This window comes from Rhinolophus ferrumequinum, chromosome 8, assembly GCF_004115265.2.
Source record: "Rhinolophus ferrumequinum isolate MPI-CBG mRhiFer1 chromosome 8, mRhiFer1_v1.p, whole genome shotgun sequence".
NCBI lineage: Eukaryota > Metazoa > Chordata > Mammalia > Chiroptera > Rhinolophidae > Rhinolophus > Rhinolophus ferrumequinum.
Window position 1 is genome coordinate 45,371,068 of NC_046291.1, and position 17,210 is coordinate 45,388,277.

Below are 17,210 nucleotides of genomic sequence, written 5' to 3' on the forward strand. Positions count from 1 at the left end.
ATAATAAAAAAGAACCAACTGGTTTAGTGGTCAGCTGTTTTCTGTCATCACTGCCATCTACGTGAAAGGCCAGTTAATGACAAAGGAGTTTTAGACTCCCAGTGACATCACCCTAAAGGGATGAGTACTTCGAAATCCAAGCCCCATTCAAACAGAGTTAAACCTCTGCCCTAGGGTAACTCAGTGCCAGTGTCTATTTGGCTAAAAAGCAGGGAAGCCTGGACTTCCAGCTGGCCTGGAGATTGGGCAGGCGTCTCTAATGCTCCCTCCAGCTGAGGCCCATTGTCCACTGCTGTGAGCAGAGGAAAGGTTAACTTCCGTTTAGGTTGGGTTAAGTTGGGGCTTAACGGTTTATCAGATTCAGCAACACTTAGAATAAGCAGATTTAGAAATAAAAGATTAGTTAATGCAATTTTCTGTTTTAAAATTATAAGAAAATTAGCAGTTGTAGGCTGTTTGGAAATCCCTGACTTTTAATATCAAAGACTGCAAGAAAATCTCTTCAGATTCTAAACTCTTCCCCTGAAATACTTTCACTTAAAATTAAAATGTTGCTAAACTTTTTAATAATTGCTGCTATTTCTATGTCATTCTTATTACCAAGTTTCCAAACGGTAAAATTGAGAATTTCACCCTCTTGACAGCATTCACACATGTATCACCCATTTTAACACAGTAGACTCACAACCAGAAAATGAAGTAGACTGACTCAGAATTCATGTCTATATGTGTATATTTAAAATGATTCCATTTATGAAATGTTGTGCTCATGTTCCTGTGCACCTCGCTCAGGTCACTTTGTCAAAATAAAAGTATCGTGGATATGTGTATGCCTGTATGTGTGAAACTGGGTGATGACAGTGTCTTGTTCAACTCTTGCTACACAGCAAGGATATATTGAAGAGTGCTTTTGCCCACAGTGGACAAAGCACAACCAATGTCTTGCAGGCAAACAAATGCAAATTATTCTCCTTCCTATTTTTCCTACCATGTCACCAAAACCTGAGTTCCTTAGTGTGTCACTGGGTTTTCATCAGCCTCCTGGCTAATTTGTAATAGAAAATGTGATTTTGAAACGCACGTGGGCTTAACTCTGTCTGAAATGGTTCCCAGATCCTCTGTGGGGAGGGGGGCAAATCATAATAGAAAGTTGGCAAAGGTTTGTCTCCAGCAAACTGTCATAAATACACTTTACCAAAATCCGACAGCTTTTTAATAAAGAAAATTTGTTAGTTCATCGATAAAATTAACATTGTTAGAAAAACTATTACATGTTGTATATAAAAAACAAGGACAATGAAAGATAATGCTCCCTTTAATTTTTCAAAAGAGAGAGATTATAGAGTCCTATAATAGAGACTAACAGTCTCTGTTGTCACTGATATTTATGATCCTATATTGCAAACCAAATCAGTTAATTTTTTTCTAATTTGAAATGGTTTACTTCACTGAGAGACAAGGTTCATGGTGTAATGTCTTATAAGGAAAGGTCTGCCTTTTCAACAAATTGAAAGCTGAGAAAATAGCACCTAGATTGACCTTAACTTGAATATATGTTGACAAGGAGTAATTCAGCCAGTTCACGAAAGGTAAATTATGAGATATTTCAAACCTTTTCATGTTATGAGAAAGTACATAAGTGAGGTGTGGAAGAACAGATGATGTTCTAGTATCTTGCTAGAAAATTTCAAGATACAATATTTTTCACAATACATTCTAAAATTTACAATTCACATTTAATGGTGATAATATTTCTTCTCTCCCATGAAAATTCACGCCCATAAGAGGCAAATTGATTTACATGATGCAAAAATGTATCTTTATATCACTATGTATTCAAGTAGGACAGCTAAACATAAATTTTAGGAACAAAATGGCTAATCAAATTTAGTTGTTAAAAAACTAAGCACATAAACAACTTACGGATGAAAATCTCACTCTTGATTAGCTAAAGTAATAAGGCCAAAAATAAATAAAATGCAGATGGTTCTCATATACAGGAAGCAAAACATTTAATTATATCCTCTGGTGATTCTTTTACACAAGCAGTAGACTGAACCACAACTCTATCTCACTGAATTGAGTGAAGTTATTTTAAAGAATAAAAAGGTTGTATTCTGGAAACAGAGTTGAATTCATTCATTCATTCATTCATTTAATAAATATTTATTAGACTCTCCCATTATGTGCCAGACACTCCATTTTCTAGGCACTGGACATCCATCTGTGATCAAGATAGTCTCTAGCCTCATGTAGAGGCAAACCCTAAACAGGAAAATAAACAAATAAGCAAGATAATTAGAGGCTGTGGTAAGAGCTATAAAGAAAATGAATAGGCAATATAATTGAGAATAACTGGCTGAAAAGAACATTTCAGATAGCTGAAGATGATTTTTTTACTGGTGTGAGAAGTATAATATCATTTACTTATGACATATTCAAAGACAGACAAAATCAGAGAGCCAAATCTTTTCAGAGTTAAATAGGGACTTAGAGATTATTCAATGTTACTTCCTCAATCTATACAATAAAATCAAAGTTCAAGGTTAAGTGGCTTACTCAATGTCCCATAGCTTTAGCTCAACAACTAGCTTTCACTGTTAAAAAGTAAACAGAAACGTCTTTGCTGGGTATATTATTTTGCTAATTATTGCATGTTGGTGAAACGTACATCTAAATGTCACAACTAAATCTAGTTATCAACTAGCTACAATGGAAAGAAATTATAAATAATGATCTTCATCTAATTAGATTGTTTAATAACTTGTATATGGCATGTGGACCTAAATATTTGACATCAAGTTTCTACTTTCATTTCTTCATAATAATGATTTTTCTTTCCAGAATGATCTAAGAAGGCTATATTCCTTGGGTACTAGATACATAAATAGATGCATGAAAAACATTAGCAACAAAATGTTCTCCTGAATTTTATAAGAAAAATCATCATAATACTAAAAATCTATTGGGCTAGACCAGATCTTAAAGTTAAAATAATAATAATAATAGAGGGATGACACCATCAAACACCTATAATGCATTTTATCCTTATTTCAGTAATCTAATATAATCCTGAAACAAATAAGAATGGCATAAGTAGAATGGATATTATTATAATTCTTTTACAAGTGATAAACTGAGATTCAGAGAGGGTAAATGACTTGTCCAAGGTCACACAGCTAGCAAGTACCAAAGAGAAGTGAAACCTAGCCTTCTCATCCCAACCTTCACGTGTTTTCACCAGAACACCTCACAAACACATATTATGGAGGCATTGGGTACTTAATACAGTGCCAAGTTCCAGGGCGGAAAGAGACATGGGCTTTGCCCGTCAGCAGCTCATAGTGTAAATGTGTACACACACACACACACACACACACACACACGGATCAGCTTGCTTGAAAAATGAATCACCCTCAGCAGCGAGGTTTTTCTATACAATGTCTCACTCACAAACATTTCCCTCTCAAAAATGTTCCATTAGTAAATTCTCAGGCACGAAGGTATCAATAGCTCCCAGCGTTGGCGCACTATCTGGCTAGCTTTCTTCGTGCTTTCCAAGGGCCATATTAAAGAATACAGTAAAGAAGTGCATGTGAGTAATTATAACAGACTCATTTGCTTCCGCCATTAACCTAAATGCAGTATATTTAAACTATAACAGACAAACAGAGGCAGCACAAGTTAGGGAATGCCTCAGGCATCAAAACGGTTTCTTTAACTAGGAAATTTATCCCACCAGGCTAAAGAAATCCACTATAGAAAGACGGAGTATTCCATCATCTTGTGACCAATACTGCTATGATGTGAGTCCAGCGCAGTGTCACATCCCTAACTGCAGATGAGCTGGCTGTTGGGATTGCCAACTGCTCACTCAGAGACGTGCATGTAAAGAGACTTGCATCTAAAATGGCCCATTACATCAGGTAGTTCGGAGGCATTTCATGATCCTGACTTCTAGAACAAGCATAGATAATTAATAAGGCTGACAGAGCCCATTATTTTTACACTCAAGTGCATCACATTAAATTAACAGACAGAGGCCACATGATGTGTGACATTTTCTCCACTGATAATCACTTTTGCCACCACATTTTTCTCTTTCATGGGCTGGAATCCAATAGCCAGTCACTGTGCAGCGATTCTATCAGCACCCAGTGTTTTGTTTTGTTTTGATTGTCCTTAACTGGGAAGGCTATTTTGAGTCATTCTCACTGGTAGGACTCTGACATGGTGGGAAAAAAATTTGAGATAAAATATTAGCATAAAGAGAGACAAATAGAAAGCCGGCATTGTATGAGCCAAAGGATACCCAAAGTAGATTAGATAGAAAAATATATATATGACCTTAGGGGAAATGTTAGAAAATAATCTGATTATACCCTCAAATTTTCAGGAACGTATTTTTTGATCCTAATAAATTATATCATAAAACACAACTACACTTTGAGGAATTAAAGAAATTATTTTACCTACTCTGTGGTTTCCAATTATATGATGTGTTGTTTTATGAATTTTCACTTTCATACATTAAAAGAAAAAGCCGAACTTAGTACTTCTATTATCAATAATGATAGAAATAGTGCACCTGTGTATTTAGTGTGACTTTCATTATAGAAATAACCATTGAAAAGTGATTGCTAAAATTAAGTAATTCATAAGCATTAAATCTGACTGCAGAACAATGACACCTACATGAGCATACTAGAATGGATATATATTCTAATGTTTGCTGCCATCACAGTCTCTTTGCAAGGAATTGTAAAGCCAACGCTGCTGCCTTTTAGAACTGAAAAAAGAATTTTTAGTACATAACTTTAAAATCGTTCTTACTTCATAGTTACATGGTCTTTCTTCCTCCCGTTCTTTCTTCCCTTTCTTCCATCCATTCTTCCTTCTATCTTTTCACCTAAGAGTTTACTAGAAATTGACCACCTAACTAATTTATATTATATGGCTCTAGATCAACTTTGTAAGTAAAATGTCAAATCTACCCTTAAATGCTGAAGATTTGCCACCCGTGAAACATTCATCAGCCACATCACTCATAGTTGTAGTGCAACATCTTTACCTATGGGACTCAAAGTCATGAGTATTATCCTTTAAACACTGTGCATTTACTATTGCTCAACACAGCTACTAATTCATTTAATGAGGGGCATTTCTATGTCTGTGCAGAAATGATTTACCCCGAAACAGAGTCCATCTGAATTACATTACAATAATTTTGCTTTGAAAGTACCATTCCAAATGAGATCAATTAATCTTCCCAGTCCATTACAAAAATGTCCCCTGTGGACCCTACCTCCAGCTAGAAAACTCTTCTAACACTCCACATGGCCACACTTACTTCTCCAGTTTCATGGACTTATTGGTTAAGCCAATAAAATCCTGGATCTATCCATCAGGTTTTCTGAGACACTCTATTCAGAGGAAAGAATACCTTCTCACCATTGTGCTGATGCATTTGAAAGCTCAGCATTGAAAGTTTTCCAATGGCATGCCCTGAGCTTTGTCCAGTCCACTACTCTAGGCTCTCTGTCTCACTGATGAAGTCTGTCATTCATTGGAGAGCTGCAGGCTTCTCCCTGTCAGCTCAGCTCTGTGTGCAGAAAAGTCATGTGTGTAAAGCACACTGCATGCCACACTGACAGATGCCCACAAAACATGAGAGATAGCTGTCATTGTTAAAGCCTCTCAGAAACGAAATCATTTGCTGAGGCAGTCTTAAGGGCCTAATAAGCAAATGTAAATATTTTAGGATTGTTATAACGTTGATTGAGTTTCAAGGAATTGGCCCCCAGATTCTTTCAAACCTGAGAATGGAAGGATCCCTGTGTAGGGGACAAACTGACAGAAACCACTTGACATGGTGTGATTCAATGAGATGTATTTGAGAAGGTTACCAGTCCCTTGCTACTGTCCTTATTGGCTTTGGCCATGATGGTGTCTTCATTTCCTCGTGTGTTAAAGACCGCAAACACTGAGAAGAGGGTCACAGACAGGATGACAGAAGTAGAGAAACGCACCACAGATAAAATTCATTTTCTCACAATCTTGTACAAGACCTCTCTTGATTATAAAGACATAACTCTATGTAGACAAAAATGTAAACAGTTTTTTCCTCCTAAATAACATTCCCCATTAATTTTGAAGCAAGACGACTGATTCAATTACCTGATAATTCCTTTTATCCCACATCTAAAGTCTAATATATTGGATATGTTTAGAAAAAATGCTGTATATATATAAAATGTTATACCTTGATTTGTATCTACTTGTTGACTTTGACTGTCATTTCAGATTCAAAAATCACCTTTGAGAATATTAATGGTTACCTCCACCTACGCTGGGTAAGCAAGTTCCACCCCCATCTGCATCACTATTTGCAACCCATCCCTACTTCCAGAGTCTAGAATCTAAACCATTCTCCTTCCTCCTGGCTTTGAATCTCATATAACCATACTTTATCAATCACCACTCCTTCCTGTGGATTATCAACCAATTCCAAGGTCGTTTCTCACTATTTCTTCAAGAATCATGCCCAACTAGCTTCCAAATCTTCATATCTTGAATCATATATCAGATTATATCCAATCCCCTCTGCTATAGATTGAATATTTGTGTCCCCCCAAAATTCAGATGTGATGGCAGTAGAAGGTGGGGACTTTGGGAAGTGATCATGCCATGAGAACTGATCCCTCATGAATGGGATTAGTTCTTTTATAAGAGAGACCCCGGAGAGTTCCACTGCCCTTTTCACCATATGAGGTGACAGCAAGAAGACATGGGTCTATGAAACAGAAAGCAGACCCACAACAGACAGGAAATCTGCTGGTGTCTTGATCTTGGACTCCCCAGTTTCCAGAACTGTGAGACATAAACTGTTGTTTATAATCCAGCCCGTCTATGATATTCTATTACAGCTGCCCAAACAGACTAAGACAAGCCCTCTAACCTGACTAATTGACCTTCCTCCTTCTTTGAATAAAACTTGGTAACTTCTACTCATTTCAACTCCTCTATAAAGCTTACCGTAATCCTTCTAGCCCAGGGCTTTTCAAACTTTACTTCAAGTCAGTGTGGCTGGGGCATCTTGTTAAAATGCAGATTCTGATTCAATAGATCTGGACGGTGCAATCTCTTGCACATTTCTAACAAGCTCCTAGGTGATGCTGACGTTGCAGGTCCCCAGATACATTTTGAGTAACCAAATGCTACCCTCTAAATTCATATAGGGCAGGGCAGGCAACCAGGCATGATTTATTCACTTTTTGTCTCCTGTGAATCACTGAGTACTTGACACATCACAACATTCAATAAATACTTGTTGAGTAAATGATCGACTGAATGAATAAATGTGTAACATTTACTCTGTCACTTAGCAAATTCTGTTTAAAATAGAGTACTTTTATATGCACTTCTTTGACTGAAATTTAGTTGAGGGCAGGTATCATATTGTACTTTTTTGTATCTTTGAAGGGCTGTATATACCCTTTGTGTCCACAGAACATAAGCACTCAATATAAATATTGATTAAGAAGTCAACTGATAACATGACTGATTGAATAAGAAACGGGCAAAGGAAGGGCATCAGGTGTACCCTACTCATGAGGAACCTAGAGTGCAAGGGTCATTTAACAAGCTGGCCAGACCAACGGACAGTAAGCTTCAAGTCCAGCAAAAGGCAAAAATATTAAAATGAGCCATCAGGAAAAAACAAAAAAGGTCTTTGTAGACACAAGCACACTCTAATGAGAAAAGTGCTTCAGTTAGTTAAAATGCCAAGCCAGTGGTTGATATGCTTGGGAATAAAACCAAGCATTATTACAGTGGTAGGCAGATGGTGCATTTTTTTTCTTAATTCAAAGCTTCACTTTTGTAAATAACAATGGAAATTGAACAACTGGCACATGACAAGCTTTGCAGACTATATTAAGGGTTTTCAGAAATGAATTTCCTCAACAATTTCTGCCTTTAGAGTATTTAAATGTATACTGACTTGCAGTATTATTTATTCAATAATTCACATCTGTGTGCTATTTTCTCAATCAGGCTGCACCCACCCAGAGGGTAGGGACCTGATCTATGCAGATAGTGATACTTGTTGAATAAATAAAGTGTTTAGAATAACTTGACTGGCACACCACTCTGGTTGCAGATATGGATCTTGTATTAAGCAGAGAAGTGCATGGAAGTGAAGGGTCAAGAAGTGGAATTTAAGGCCTGTAACTTGAATGGATTCCTGGATGGAGAGGGACTTCACACATATTGGAGATGGATTTCTTTCTTTTTATTTTTTTTTTAATTACATCCCCAGAAGATGAACTAGTTTAGAAATCTGTCAGTGACTGGTTCTTACAAAATATCATTTATGTAAATAGATGAAAACTGTGGCACCCTAAAGCTTTCAGGATCACTTCACCAAACATTGACTCTGCCACCAGATTACAAGTAAGCCAGATACAAACAACTTACCAGTACGGGTAATGCACTATATTTTTTTATTATATTTATCAGAAAAGCAGTTAAGGTATTGATTCCTTAAAAATATAGGGTATATGTGTGTGTGTGTGTGTGTGTGTGTGTGTGTGCGCGTATTATGTTTTATATATATATATATATACACACACACACACACACATATACATATATATATGTATATACACATATATATAGGCTCAGATAACTTATGGTTCAAAAAATACCTATAATGCTTAGGATTCATGTTTTAATCTATTAAGTACCTACTCTATAATTACTTAGACAATTATGCTTTGATTTTGCTTAAAAGGAGTCTGCAAGAACATAGGGGCTTCTCATACAAAGAGTATTTAAAATAGAATAGAATTAGCAATCTGTACCTTAAAATTATACATAACATTTAGCTTCATTTAAAAGTAGAGCGCCAGAAGAAGCAGATTTCCATGGCATTTTCATTATGCAGAGAGGTAAACAACAAGTAAATAAGCCATACATGAATATGAAATTAGCAGCATGATAATTGCTTTACTCTTAGAGTGTGTGCGATATTCAACCCTCAAATAAACACTTACTTAACCTCATTCTCACATATGCCTATTGCTTTTATCAAAAGCAGCATACCTAGAACGTTCAAACTAAGACAGCTTCCACAATAAGATGCGGAGCCCACAGAATTCACTGCCATCTCTTGGAAATTTCAGAGTGATTGCTTTGCAAGCTCTAGTATTGGAGATACATTCGAGAACCACTGGAAATTGAGAAGTCAATAAAAAATGCATTTCACATATCATTATTATTGTGTACAGGATACTTAACTCCTCTGCTAGTTCTTCCAACAGCCTCAACCATCATCAGCACAGCCGTTCCAGGGAAGTGCTACCACCCTGCCAGCCCCAGTCTATGCTCTCCCTCTCCTATACAAACCCTTGTTGACTTATTTTACTACATTTTTGCAGGAAACTGCTGAATCTTTTTTTCTGCTGAATTTTTCCATTTCTTGCAGTAAGCAGAAATTCTTTCTGTAGTTTCCTCATGGCTCTCAGTAACAGCTAAAGTCTATCTTGTGCTCTGGGCCCAGCTTTGCCCTAAATTTAACCCCAAGTAATAGTTTCTCCTTCTTACTCACCCTGAAACTGACTCATTTATAAAAAGGCTGCTGGCATTACTGGAGTTTTACAGTAAAAAAGGGTTAAAAGGTCAGTAACAGTGTTACCTTTATGAGTTACCCTTATGAGTGTGAAACTAGAATTTAAAGTTATTTGTTGTAACCTGGTAAACACGTCTCATTATTTTCCACATTGTACTCAAAGGTAAGGCTTAGATGTATGGCTTGGGTACACATGACCCTGTCTTTCCCACCAGGAAGTATCAACCACTTCACTGGAAGCTAGCAACTGAAAACAAAATAAAAATAAATAAAGAAAAAAAATAATAAAATAAAATAAAAAATTATGATGTCTAATGGAAAGGAAATCTTGTCGTCCCAAATAGTATTTTCAAAAATTATTAAGTTCTATTGTCCCCGTATGTCTTTGTTGAACTAAACTTAAATTTGACACAATGGGCAAATTTAAGCCTGAGGCTTTTATGCCATTATCAGAGCCTCTGTCAGTGAGTGCTTTCACCTAATTACATTTGATGCAGCAAATCAACAACACCACTGCTGGTTATGACCTCTGCCAAGAGCACTAGTGAGCTAGACAAATGGAGCTTAAGATGCTATTAGTTGTTCTGTTGCAAAGTTCCAGATACAACCCGACAGGAGGCTGTTGCATGGCTTGGGCATGCATCCTCCAGATGGCATTCTGCTCTGGCTTGTGGCAAAGCTCACAGGGATACTGGCACATTTTCTCTGTCAAAATGAAAGTTTTCCAATTACAAGGAGATAATGTGAGGAGATGCAAACTTAATCTCTTGAACAAAAGGTTGCAAGCTGTGTAATAGCCATTTCAGGGGAGAGATTTCACTATCGTTCAATTGATTTAAACATTGCATATCACAAAATGGCCTATCTTTCCTAATAAAACCAAGGAATTGGCTGCAGTTGATTTTATTTCCTGGAACAGTGTTGTAATCGTTTCATCATCTAAGGGAGGCTTCTTTTAAATCAGTGCTCTTCCTGAACTGAACCCTGTGATTATTTTTTTTTCCTAATGTGCGAACAGGTACAAAGCAGCCATTTTTTCCTTTCAGTTAAACACCAAATGCTTTAAATGAAGGTGTTAAGTGTGATGTTATAACAGACCACTCTGGATACCAGATCATAGAATTTCATTAAGAAGACTACACATGTTCACCGACTAGAAAGCAGTATCATCATCACAACCGGTTCATTAAAATGTTTGTTTCTTCATTTTCTAACCTGGTGAGCACTGGCAGAAATGATATGCAGAACTGTCAATAGCTATGGAAATGAGGTGATAGGCCTCAAATTTATCCAAAAATAGCTGACCCCTCCAAGTAAGTCAGTGGTGCTTGTTGCAAGGTTACTTCTCAGGAAGATGTTGATTTGCCACTTGACATGAACGTGCTGTGTGAGAAAGCAGAGGAACACTGTATATTCACTACATAGACTCCAACAGGAACACTACATAGGATGAGAGCGTACATGTGCCGGCTTCCAGCAAAACATTACCCAGGGTAACTGTCAGCACACTCCTGCACGGAACATGTTATACGGAATTTCAGCAGAGAGTAAATGCAAATGATTGTATCATTCTAATGTAAGCAAAGAACCTTCAATATTTATGCTGGATTTGTGTGTGTGCGATTTAAGGAGAATTAACCAATCCAAAATTTCTAAGCACAGATTTGGAATGTGAAAAGGGACAGGATAGACTTCCAAAAATTAATTTAGCTATCTCACACAGAGAAAATACATCAAATTCCAATATCATTTAAAATACATATTTCACTCATTTAGATGAAGACCAGTGGTGCAAGTTTGCAGAAAACACCAAATTGCAGTCAGTAGGGTAAAACCATAGGCAGCAGATGTCTTTTGTCATTTCCATAGACAGTAGCTAGGAAATTGTCATTTCGTTGCTGAAAATTCTGTCAGCTAAATAAAGCAGGATTATAAATTCTAAGTATTCTCAACTGCAACATTGTAAGATCTGTAAATCAGTCAGATATACAAGCAAGCCCTTCAAATCACTCAGAAAACTTAACAGACTCCTGTTGAAGAGTTAACATTGTCAAGCAATGAGCATTTTTAAAAAGTCTCAATATCAACATAAAGTGGTCTATAACAGCTGTTGTAAAGCTCAACATCAATTTTATGTCGGCTCAACTGCTAAACAGCCTTCACAATGACGTCCCTTAGGAGGCATTTAAGGGCCCAAGTGTATAGCAATTTAAAAACTGAGCAGGAAATCAAAACTAATTCCTAGTCTGTTTACGAAAATCTGTCTCCCTATGTTCTTGTACCACCACCTAGTGGTTAACATAGCTCTCAATCGGCCCATTAATAGAAAATAAATAGCTATTGTGATGTTTAAAATGCAAATGAGAAAGAAAGGAAGAAGAAATGGGAAGGAGGGAGGGAGGAAAAAAAAGAAGGAAAGGAAAAACAGAGAAGAGAATATTAAAAGAAAACTGGAAAAAGGAGAAGAAAGTAAAATAAATAAAAATAAGTACAGGTCTCAGGATCTACTTCCTCATAAAATTCACAGAATGTTAATCATTTGAAATTAAAACATTATTTAAAACCATTTTTGTTTTGTGCATTTACCAAGTGCATGTAAATTCTGAAGTTGTCATCACAATGGCCTGTTTAAAAAAAAGGTGGGTGAGTTTCTAGGGATTTATCCTACACTACAGAACCTACAGATATATTTACCCACTTATGAACTAATATAAGTACAAAATTATACCATTATTTGTAATAGATTCATTGTTGATCAGTAGAGCTATTTCTATAAATTATGACACATCCATAAAACAAAGAATGAAATAGGTATTTGTCTTGCTGTGGAATAATCTCTAAGAAAATTGGTTAAGTGGGGTAAAGGCAAGATGTAGAACAATGTGTTTTGCATACTACTACTTGTATAAATATATAAATAGACAAAAAGCTGGAAAAATTACCTCCACAGAGGGAAACCAGGTGAGTTGAAGCCAAGGTGGGCAGAAGACATTTTGTAGTTTAAACCACATGGATGTATTTTCTATTCAAAACTAAATAAACAAATTTTAAACCTAAAAATTAGTACATGATTTGAAAAAACTAAGAATTGCATATGGTTTTTTCAAATCAATAAAGCTACCTCGGAAATTTTTCATTTGAAGAAATATTTGTCATATTGAATGTGAATGTAAATTTAACATAAATGTGACCAAAATATGAAATATCAATTTTTCTCTATAAATAAAAAGAAATACAATAGTCCAAAGGGGAGAAATTATTTGTAAAAGGCACAAAGTTAAAGTAATGAAAATACTACAAGGATTCACTCTCACAGTTTGATAAACTCTGCGGACCCGGGTTGAGGAATATTCTTGCCAGAAGAGTCAGCATTTCAGGCCCTTCGTGAAACTAGTACATTGGAGGCAGCTAGTTGCTCACCAGATATCTAAGAGCAGAAAAGTGGAGAACTATTTATTTAGGAGGTGAAAAGAAGTAGGGAAGGTGCATAAATTCTTTAACGGTGGAGGAATGATATCGGGACCATTTAGAGTCACCTCAACATTCAAAAAGGACTGTGCTTTTAGATGTGTCCATTAGTTTCTTCAAAATGAGACTATACCCATTGTCACAGGGAGTAGTAGATACACCTGGCAGAAGAATAAGGTCCATTGTAAAATTTTGTGCTAAGAGGTGCACTTGTCAAATACAAACATTTAACATAGACCATCATTTCTCTGCTCCTGACGTATCAAGCCGTTCTTTATTTTTTATTATTCTGGGAGTTTGACAAAATGAAAATCTCTGGGAAGTCCTAGAGCAGACCCTGAGTAATCCAGGGAAGCTGCAAAATAGGATTGGGAAGGGAAAAAACTCAGCAGGTTTTGGATCATGAGACCTGCAAAAACTGATGTTATGGAACTTAAGAAGGGCATACGAGACCACCAAAGGAAGAAAGCTAAGCATGAGTGAGGCACAGACAAGGCTTCTACCACCTACCGTCCTAATATAAGAGAATGCACTGGAATGTTTGGCTTTTGTTTCATGACCTGATAAAAACCTTTCCAGCATTAATATAAGAGTCTCTTTTCTTCTTCTGTTGATATTCATAGTTTTCACTCTATTTCAAAGGTCAATATTAAGCTATGCCTCTGTGATGGTTAATTTTATTTGTCAAATTGACTGGCCCACGGGATGCCCACATGTTTGGTTCAACATTATTCTGGGTGTGTCTGTGAGGATGCTTCTGGATGAAATTAATATTTGAATCTGTAGATCATAAAGCAAATCAGCCTCCCCAGTGTGGGTAGGCCTCTTCCAATCAATTGAAGGCCAAATAGCATAAAAGGTTGAATTCTGTCCAGTTCTTTATCTGCATCAATTGATATGATCATGTGATTAATTTTTTCTCTAGTCTATCAATACAGTGGACTATACTGATTGATTTTCAGATATTGAAGCAGCTTTGCATAGCTGAAATGAAACTCACTTGGTTATAATAAATTCTTTTTATATTGCTGAATTCTCTTTGTTAATATTTGTTAAGTGTTTTTGTGTCTATATTTATGAGAAATATTGGTCTGTAGTTTTATGTTCTGTCCTTGGTTTTGGTATAAGGTTATTACCAGCTTTATATAAATAAATTGGAAGTGTCCCTTCATCTCCTCTTTTCTGGAAGAGATTGTGTGGAACTGGTGTGAGTTCTTATTTAAATATTTGGTAGAATTTTCTTGTAAAAATATTTGGGCCTGAGATCTCTATTTTGGGGAGTATTTTAATTATGAATTAAATTTTCTTAATAGTCACAGGGGTATTCAAGTTATATATTTTTCATTGGGTGAGTTGTGGTAGTTGGTGTTTTTTGAGGAATTTATCCATTCCATCTAATCTGTCAAATTTATGTCTGTAGTATTGTTGATAGTGTTCTCTTATTGTTCTTTTGATGTCTATAAAATGTGTAGTGAAAACTTTTGTTCCATTCCTGATATTGATAATTTGTGTCTTTGTTGTTGTTTTTGTTAGTATTGTTAGAGGTTTGCAAATGTTGTTTAACTTTTCAAGAAACCAATTCTTTCATTTTCATAGATTTTTTTTCTACTGATTTCTGTTTTCATACTATTGATTTCTGCTTTTATCTTTATTATTACCTTTCTTCCGTTTGCTTTGGGTTTATTTTGTTCTTTTTCTAGTTTCTTTTTTTTTTCACAGCAAATACTTCATTTACTTAATAAAGTAAACATATTTCTGTTTCTTTTTCTAGTTTCTAGTGGTGGGAGCTTGTTGATTGATACCTTTCCTCTTTCCCAATATATTCTAACATCAATATTTAGTGCTATACACTTTATTTTCAGCATTATTTTAGCTGTGTCCCAAAAGTTCTAATATTTTGAATATTTACATTCAAATATGGATTATTCAAAGTTTCACAGTTTAATGCACTTTTTAAATTTCTCCTATGACTGCCTCTTTGACCCATGGATTATTTATAAGTGTATTGTTTAGATTCTGGTTATCTGGAATGTTCCTATTTCTCTGTATTGATTTATAGTTTGATATTATTATGGTCAGGGAATACATACTGTAATGATTTCAAAATTTTAAAATTTGTTAAAATCTGTTTTGTAGCCCAGGATTTGGCTTATCTTGGTACATGGTCTGTGTACATTTGAAAAGAATATACATTCTGTTATTGTTGGATAAAATGGTCTATAAATGTCATATAGATACTGTTGGTTGATGGTGTTATTTTATATACTATTTTTATCAATTGATAAAATGAGGGAGGGGGGTTGAAGTCTCCAACTGTAACTGTGGATTTGACTATTTCTCCTTTCAGCTCTGTCAACTTTCGCTCACATATTTTATATCTCTGTTTGTTGCATACATATTTAGGATTACTATGTTTTGGGGGTGAATTGACATTTTTACCATTATTTAATATCCCTCTCTGTATCTAGTAATTTTCTTTGCTCTGAAGTCTATCTAGCCAATATTAATATAGTTACTCCTGCTTTCCCTTGCTTAATGTTAGCATACTATATCTTTTTTCATTCTTTTACTTTTAACCTGCCTATATCATTACATTTTAAATGAGTTTCTTGTTGGCAGTAAATAGTCGAGTCATGGTTTTTAATCCACTCTGCCAATCTTTGTCTTTTAACTGGTGTATTTAGAACTTTACATTTAGTATAATTATTGATATGTTAAAGTACAAGTCTGTCTTTTGTTTCTTGTTTAGTTTGTTCTGTTTTTCATTTGTTTTTTTCTGTCTCTTTTCCTGCCTCCCTATAAGTTACTTCAACATTTTTTAGAATTGTGTTTTGATTCATCTATCATGTTTTTGAGTGTATCTCTTTGTGTATCATCTTAGTGGTTGCTTTAGGCATTACATTATATGTACATAACATGCCACAACCTACTACTGATGTCAACCTTTTACCAGTTTAAGTGAAGTATAGAAGCCTTACTTCCCCTCATATTCCTTTAGCTTCCTCTGTTTATAACTGTCTTAAATATTTCCTCTACGTACATTCACAACCACAGACAGTGTTATTATTTTTGCATCAATAATCAAACATAATCTATCAGGTTGGTGCATAAGTAATTGCAGTTTTTGCAATTATTTTTAATTTTTTAAACCGCAATTACTTTTGCACCAACCTAATAAAAAACTTAAGAGAAGTAAATTCTTTTTTATTTACTTATTTTTTTGCCTATGGAAAAGCCCTGGAACTGGAATCATCTGATATCTGAAGACAGGAGCAGGACGTGGAGCCTTGATTGAAAGTTAAGTTTGTCTAAGTGACAAACAACTGGACTCCCACCCCCACCCTGTACAACCTTCCACCATTCTCATATTATAGGTGCTTCCAGGACAATAGATAGCTAAAAAAAGACTGAGTTATTTATGGGAAACGGGGGTATTGAAAAGGAGTCTACAAACGAACAGTAATATTCCAGTCAACCCTGCACCAGACTCCACTCCACACTCAGATGGTGGTAAACACGGTTCTACTCCCAAGGTAAAAACTGGAAGATTTCTTTGATTATTAAACTAAACTTGAAAAAAGCCCTACATATACTGGCCTTTAGCTGTTTTTAAGATTGAAAATCCTTATTATCCCATAATGAAACCCACACAGTAAACAAGCACACCACGCACGTAGAACTTCCAATCAGCTTTTTAGTAACTGACTCTTAAATATGAACAGTCAAAAATTACCTGGCATTTAAGGAAAACATCTGATGTGAAAGAGAGAAACCAAAGCAAATAAGCAGAAAAATAAAAATTTTAGAAGAATCAAGGACAATGCAGTAATCTGAAGAAAAGTGAAAAGAGAGAAGATATTGCTTTCATGATGAAAGAGTAAGATACCAGATAAAGGAGCATTTAGAGAATAATAGAGCTCTTGAAAATTAGAAATATAACAAATAAAAGATTCAATAACAGGTTGGGAAGTAATGTTGAGGGTGCCTCTTAGAAAAAAGGAAAACAGAAAAAGCATGAAAATAGGAGAGAAAAATAAGAAAATAATAGAATCAAATGAGGATTAATAACATCTATTAATCTATTAATTAGATTAATAGATCTAATCCAACA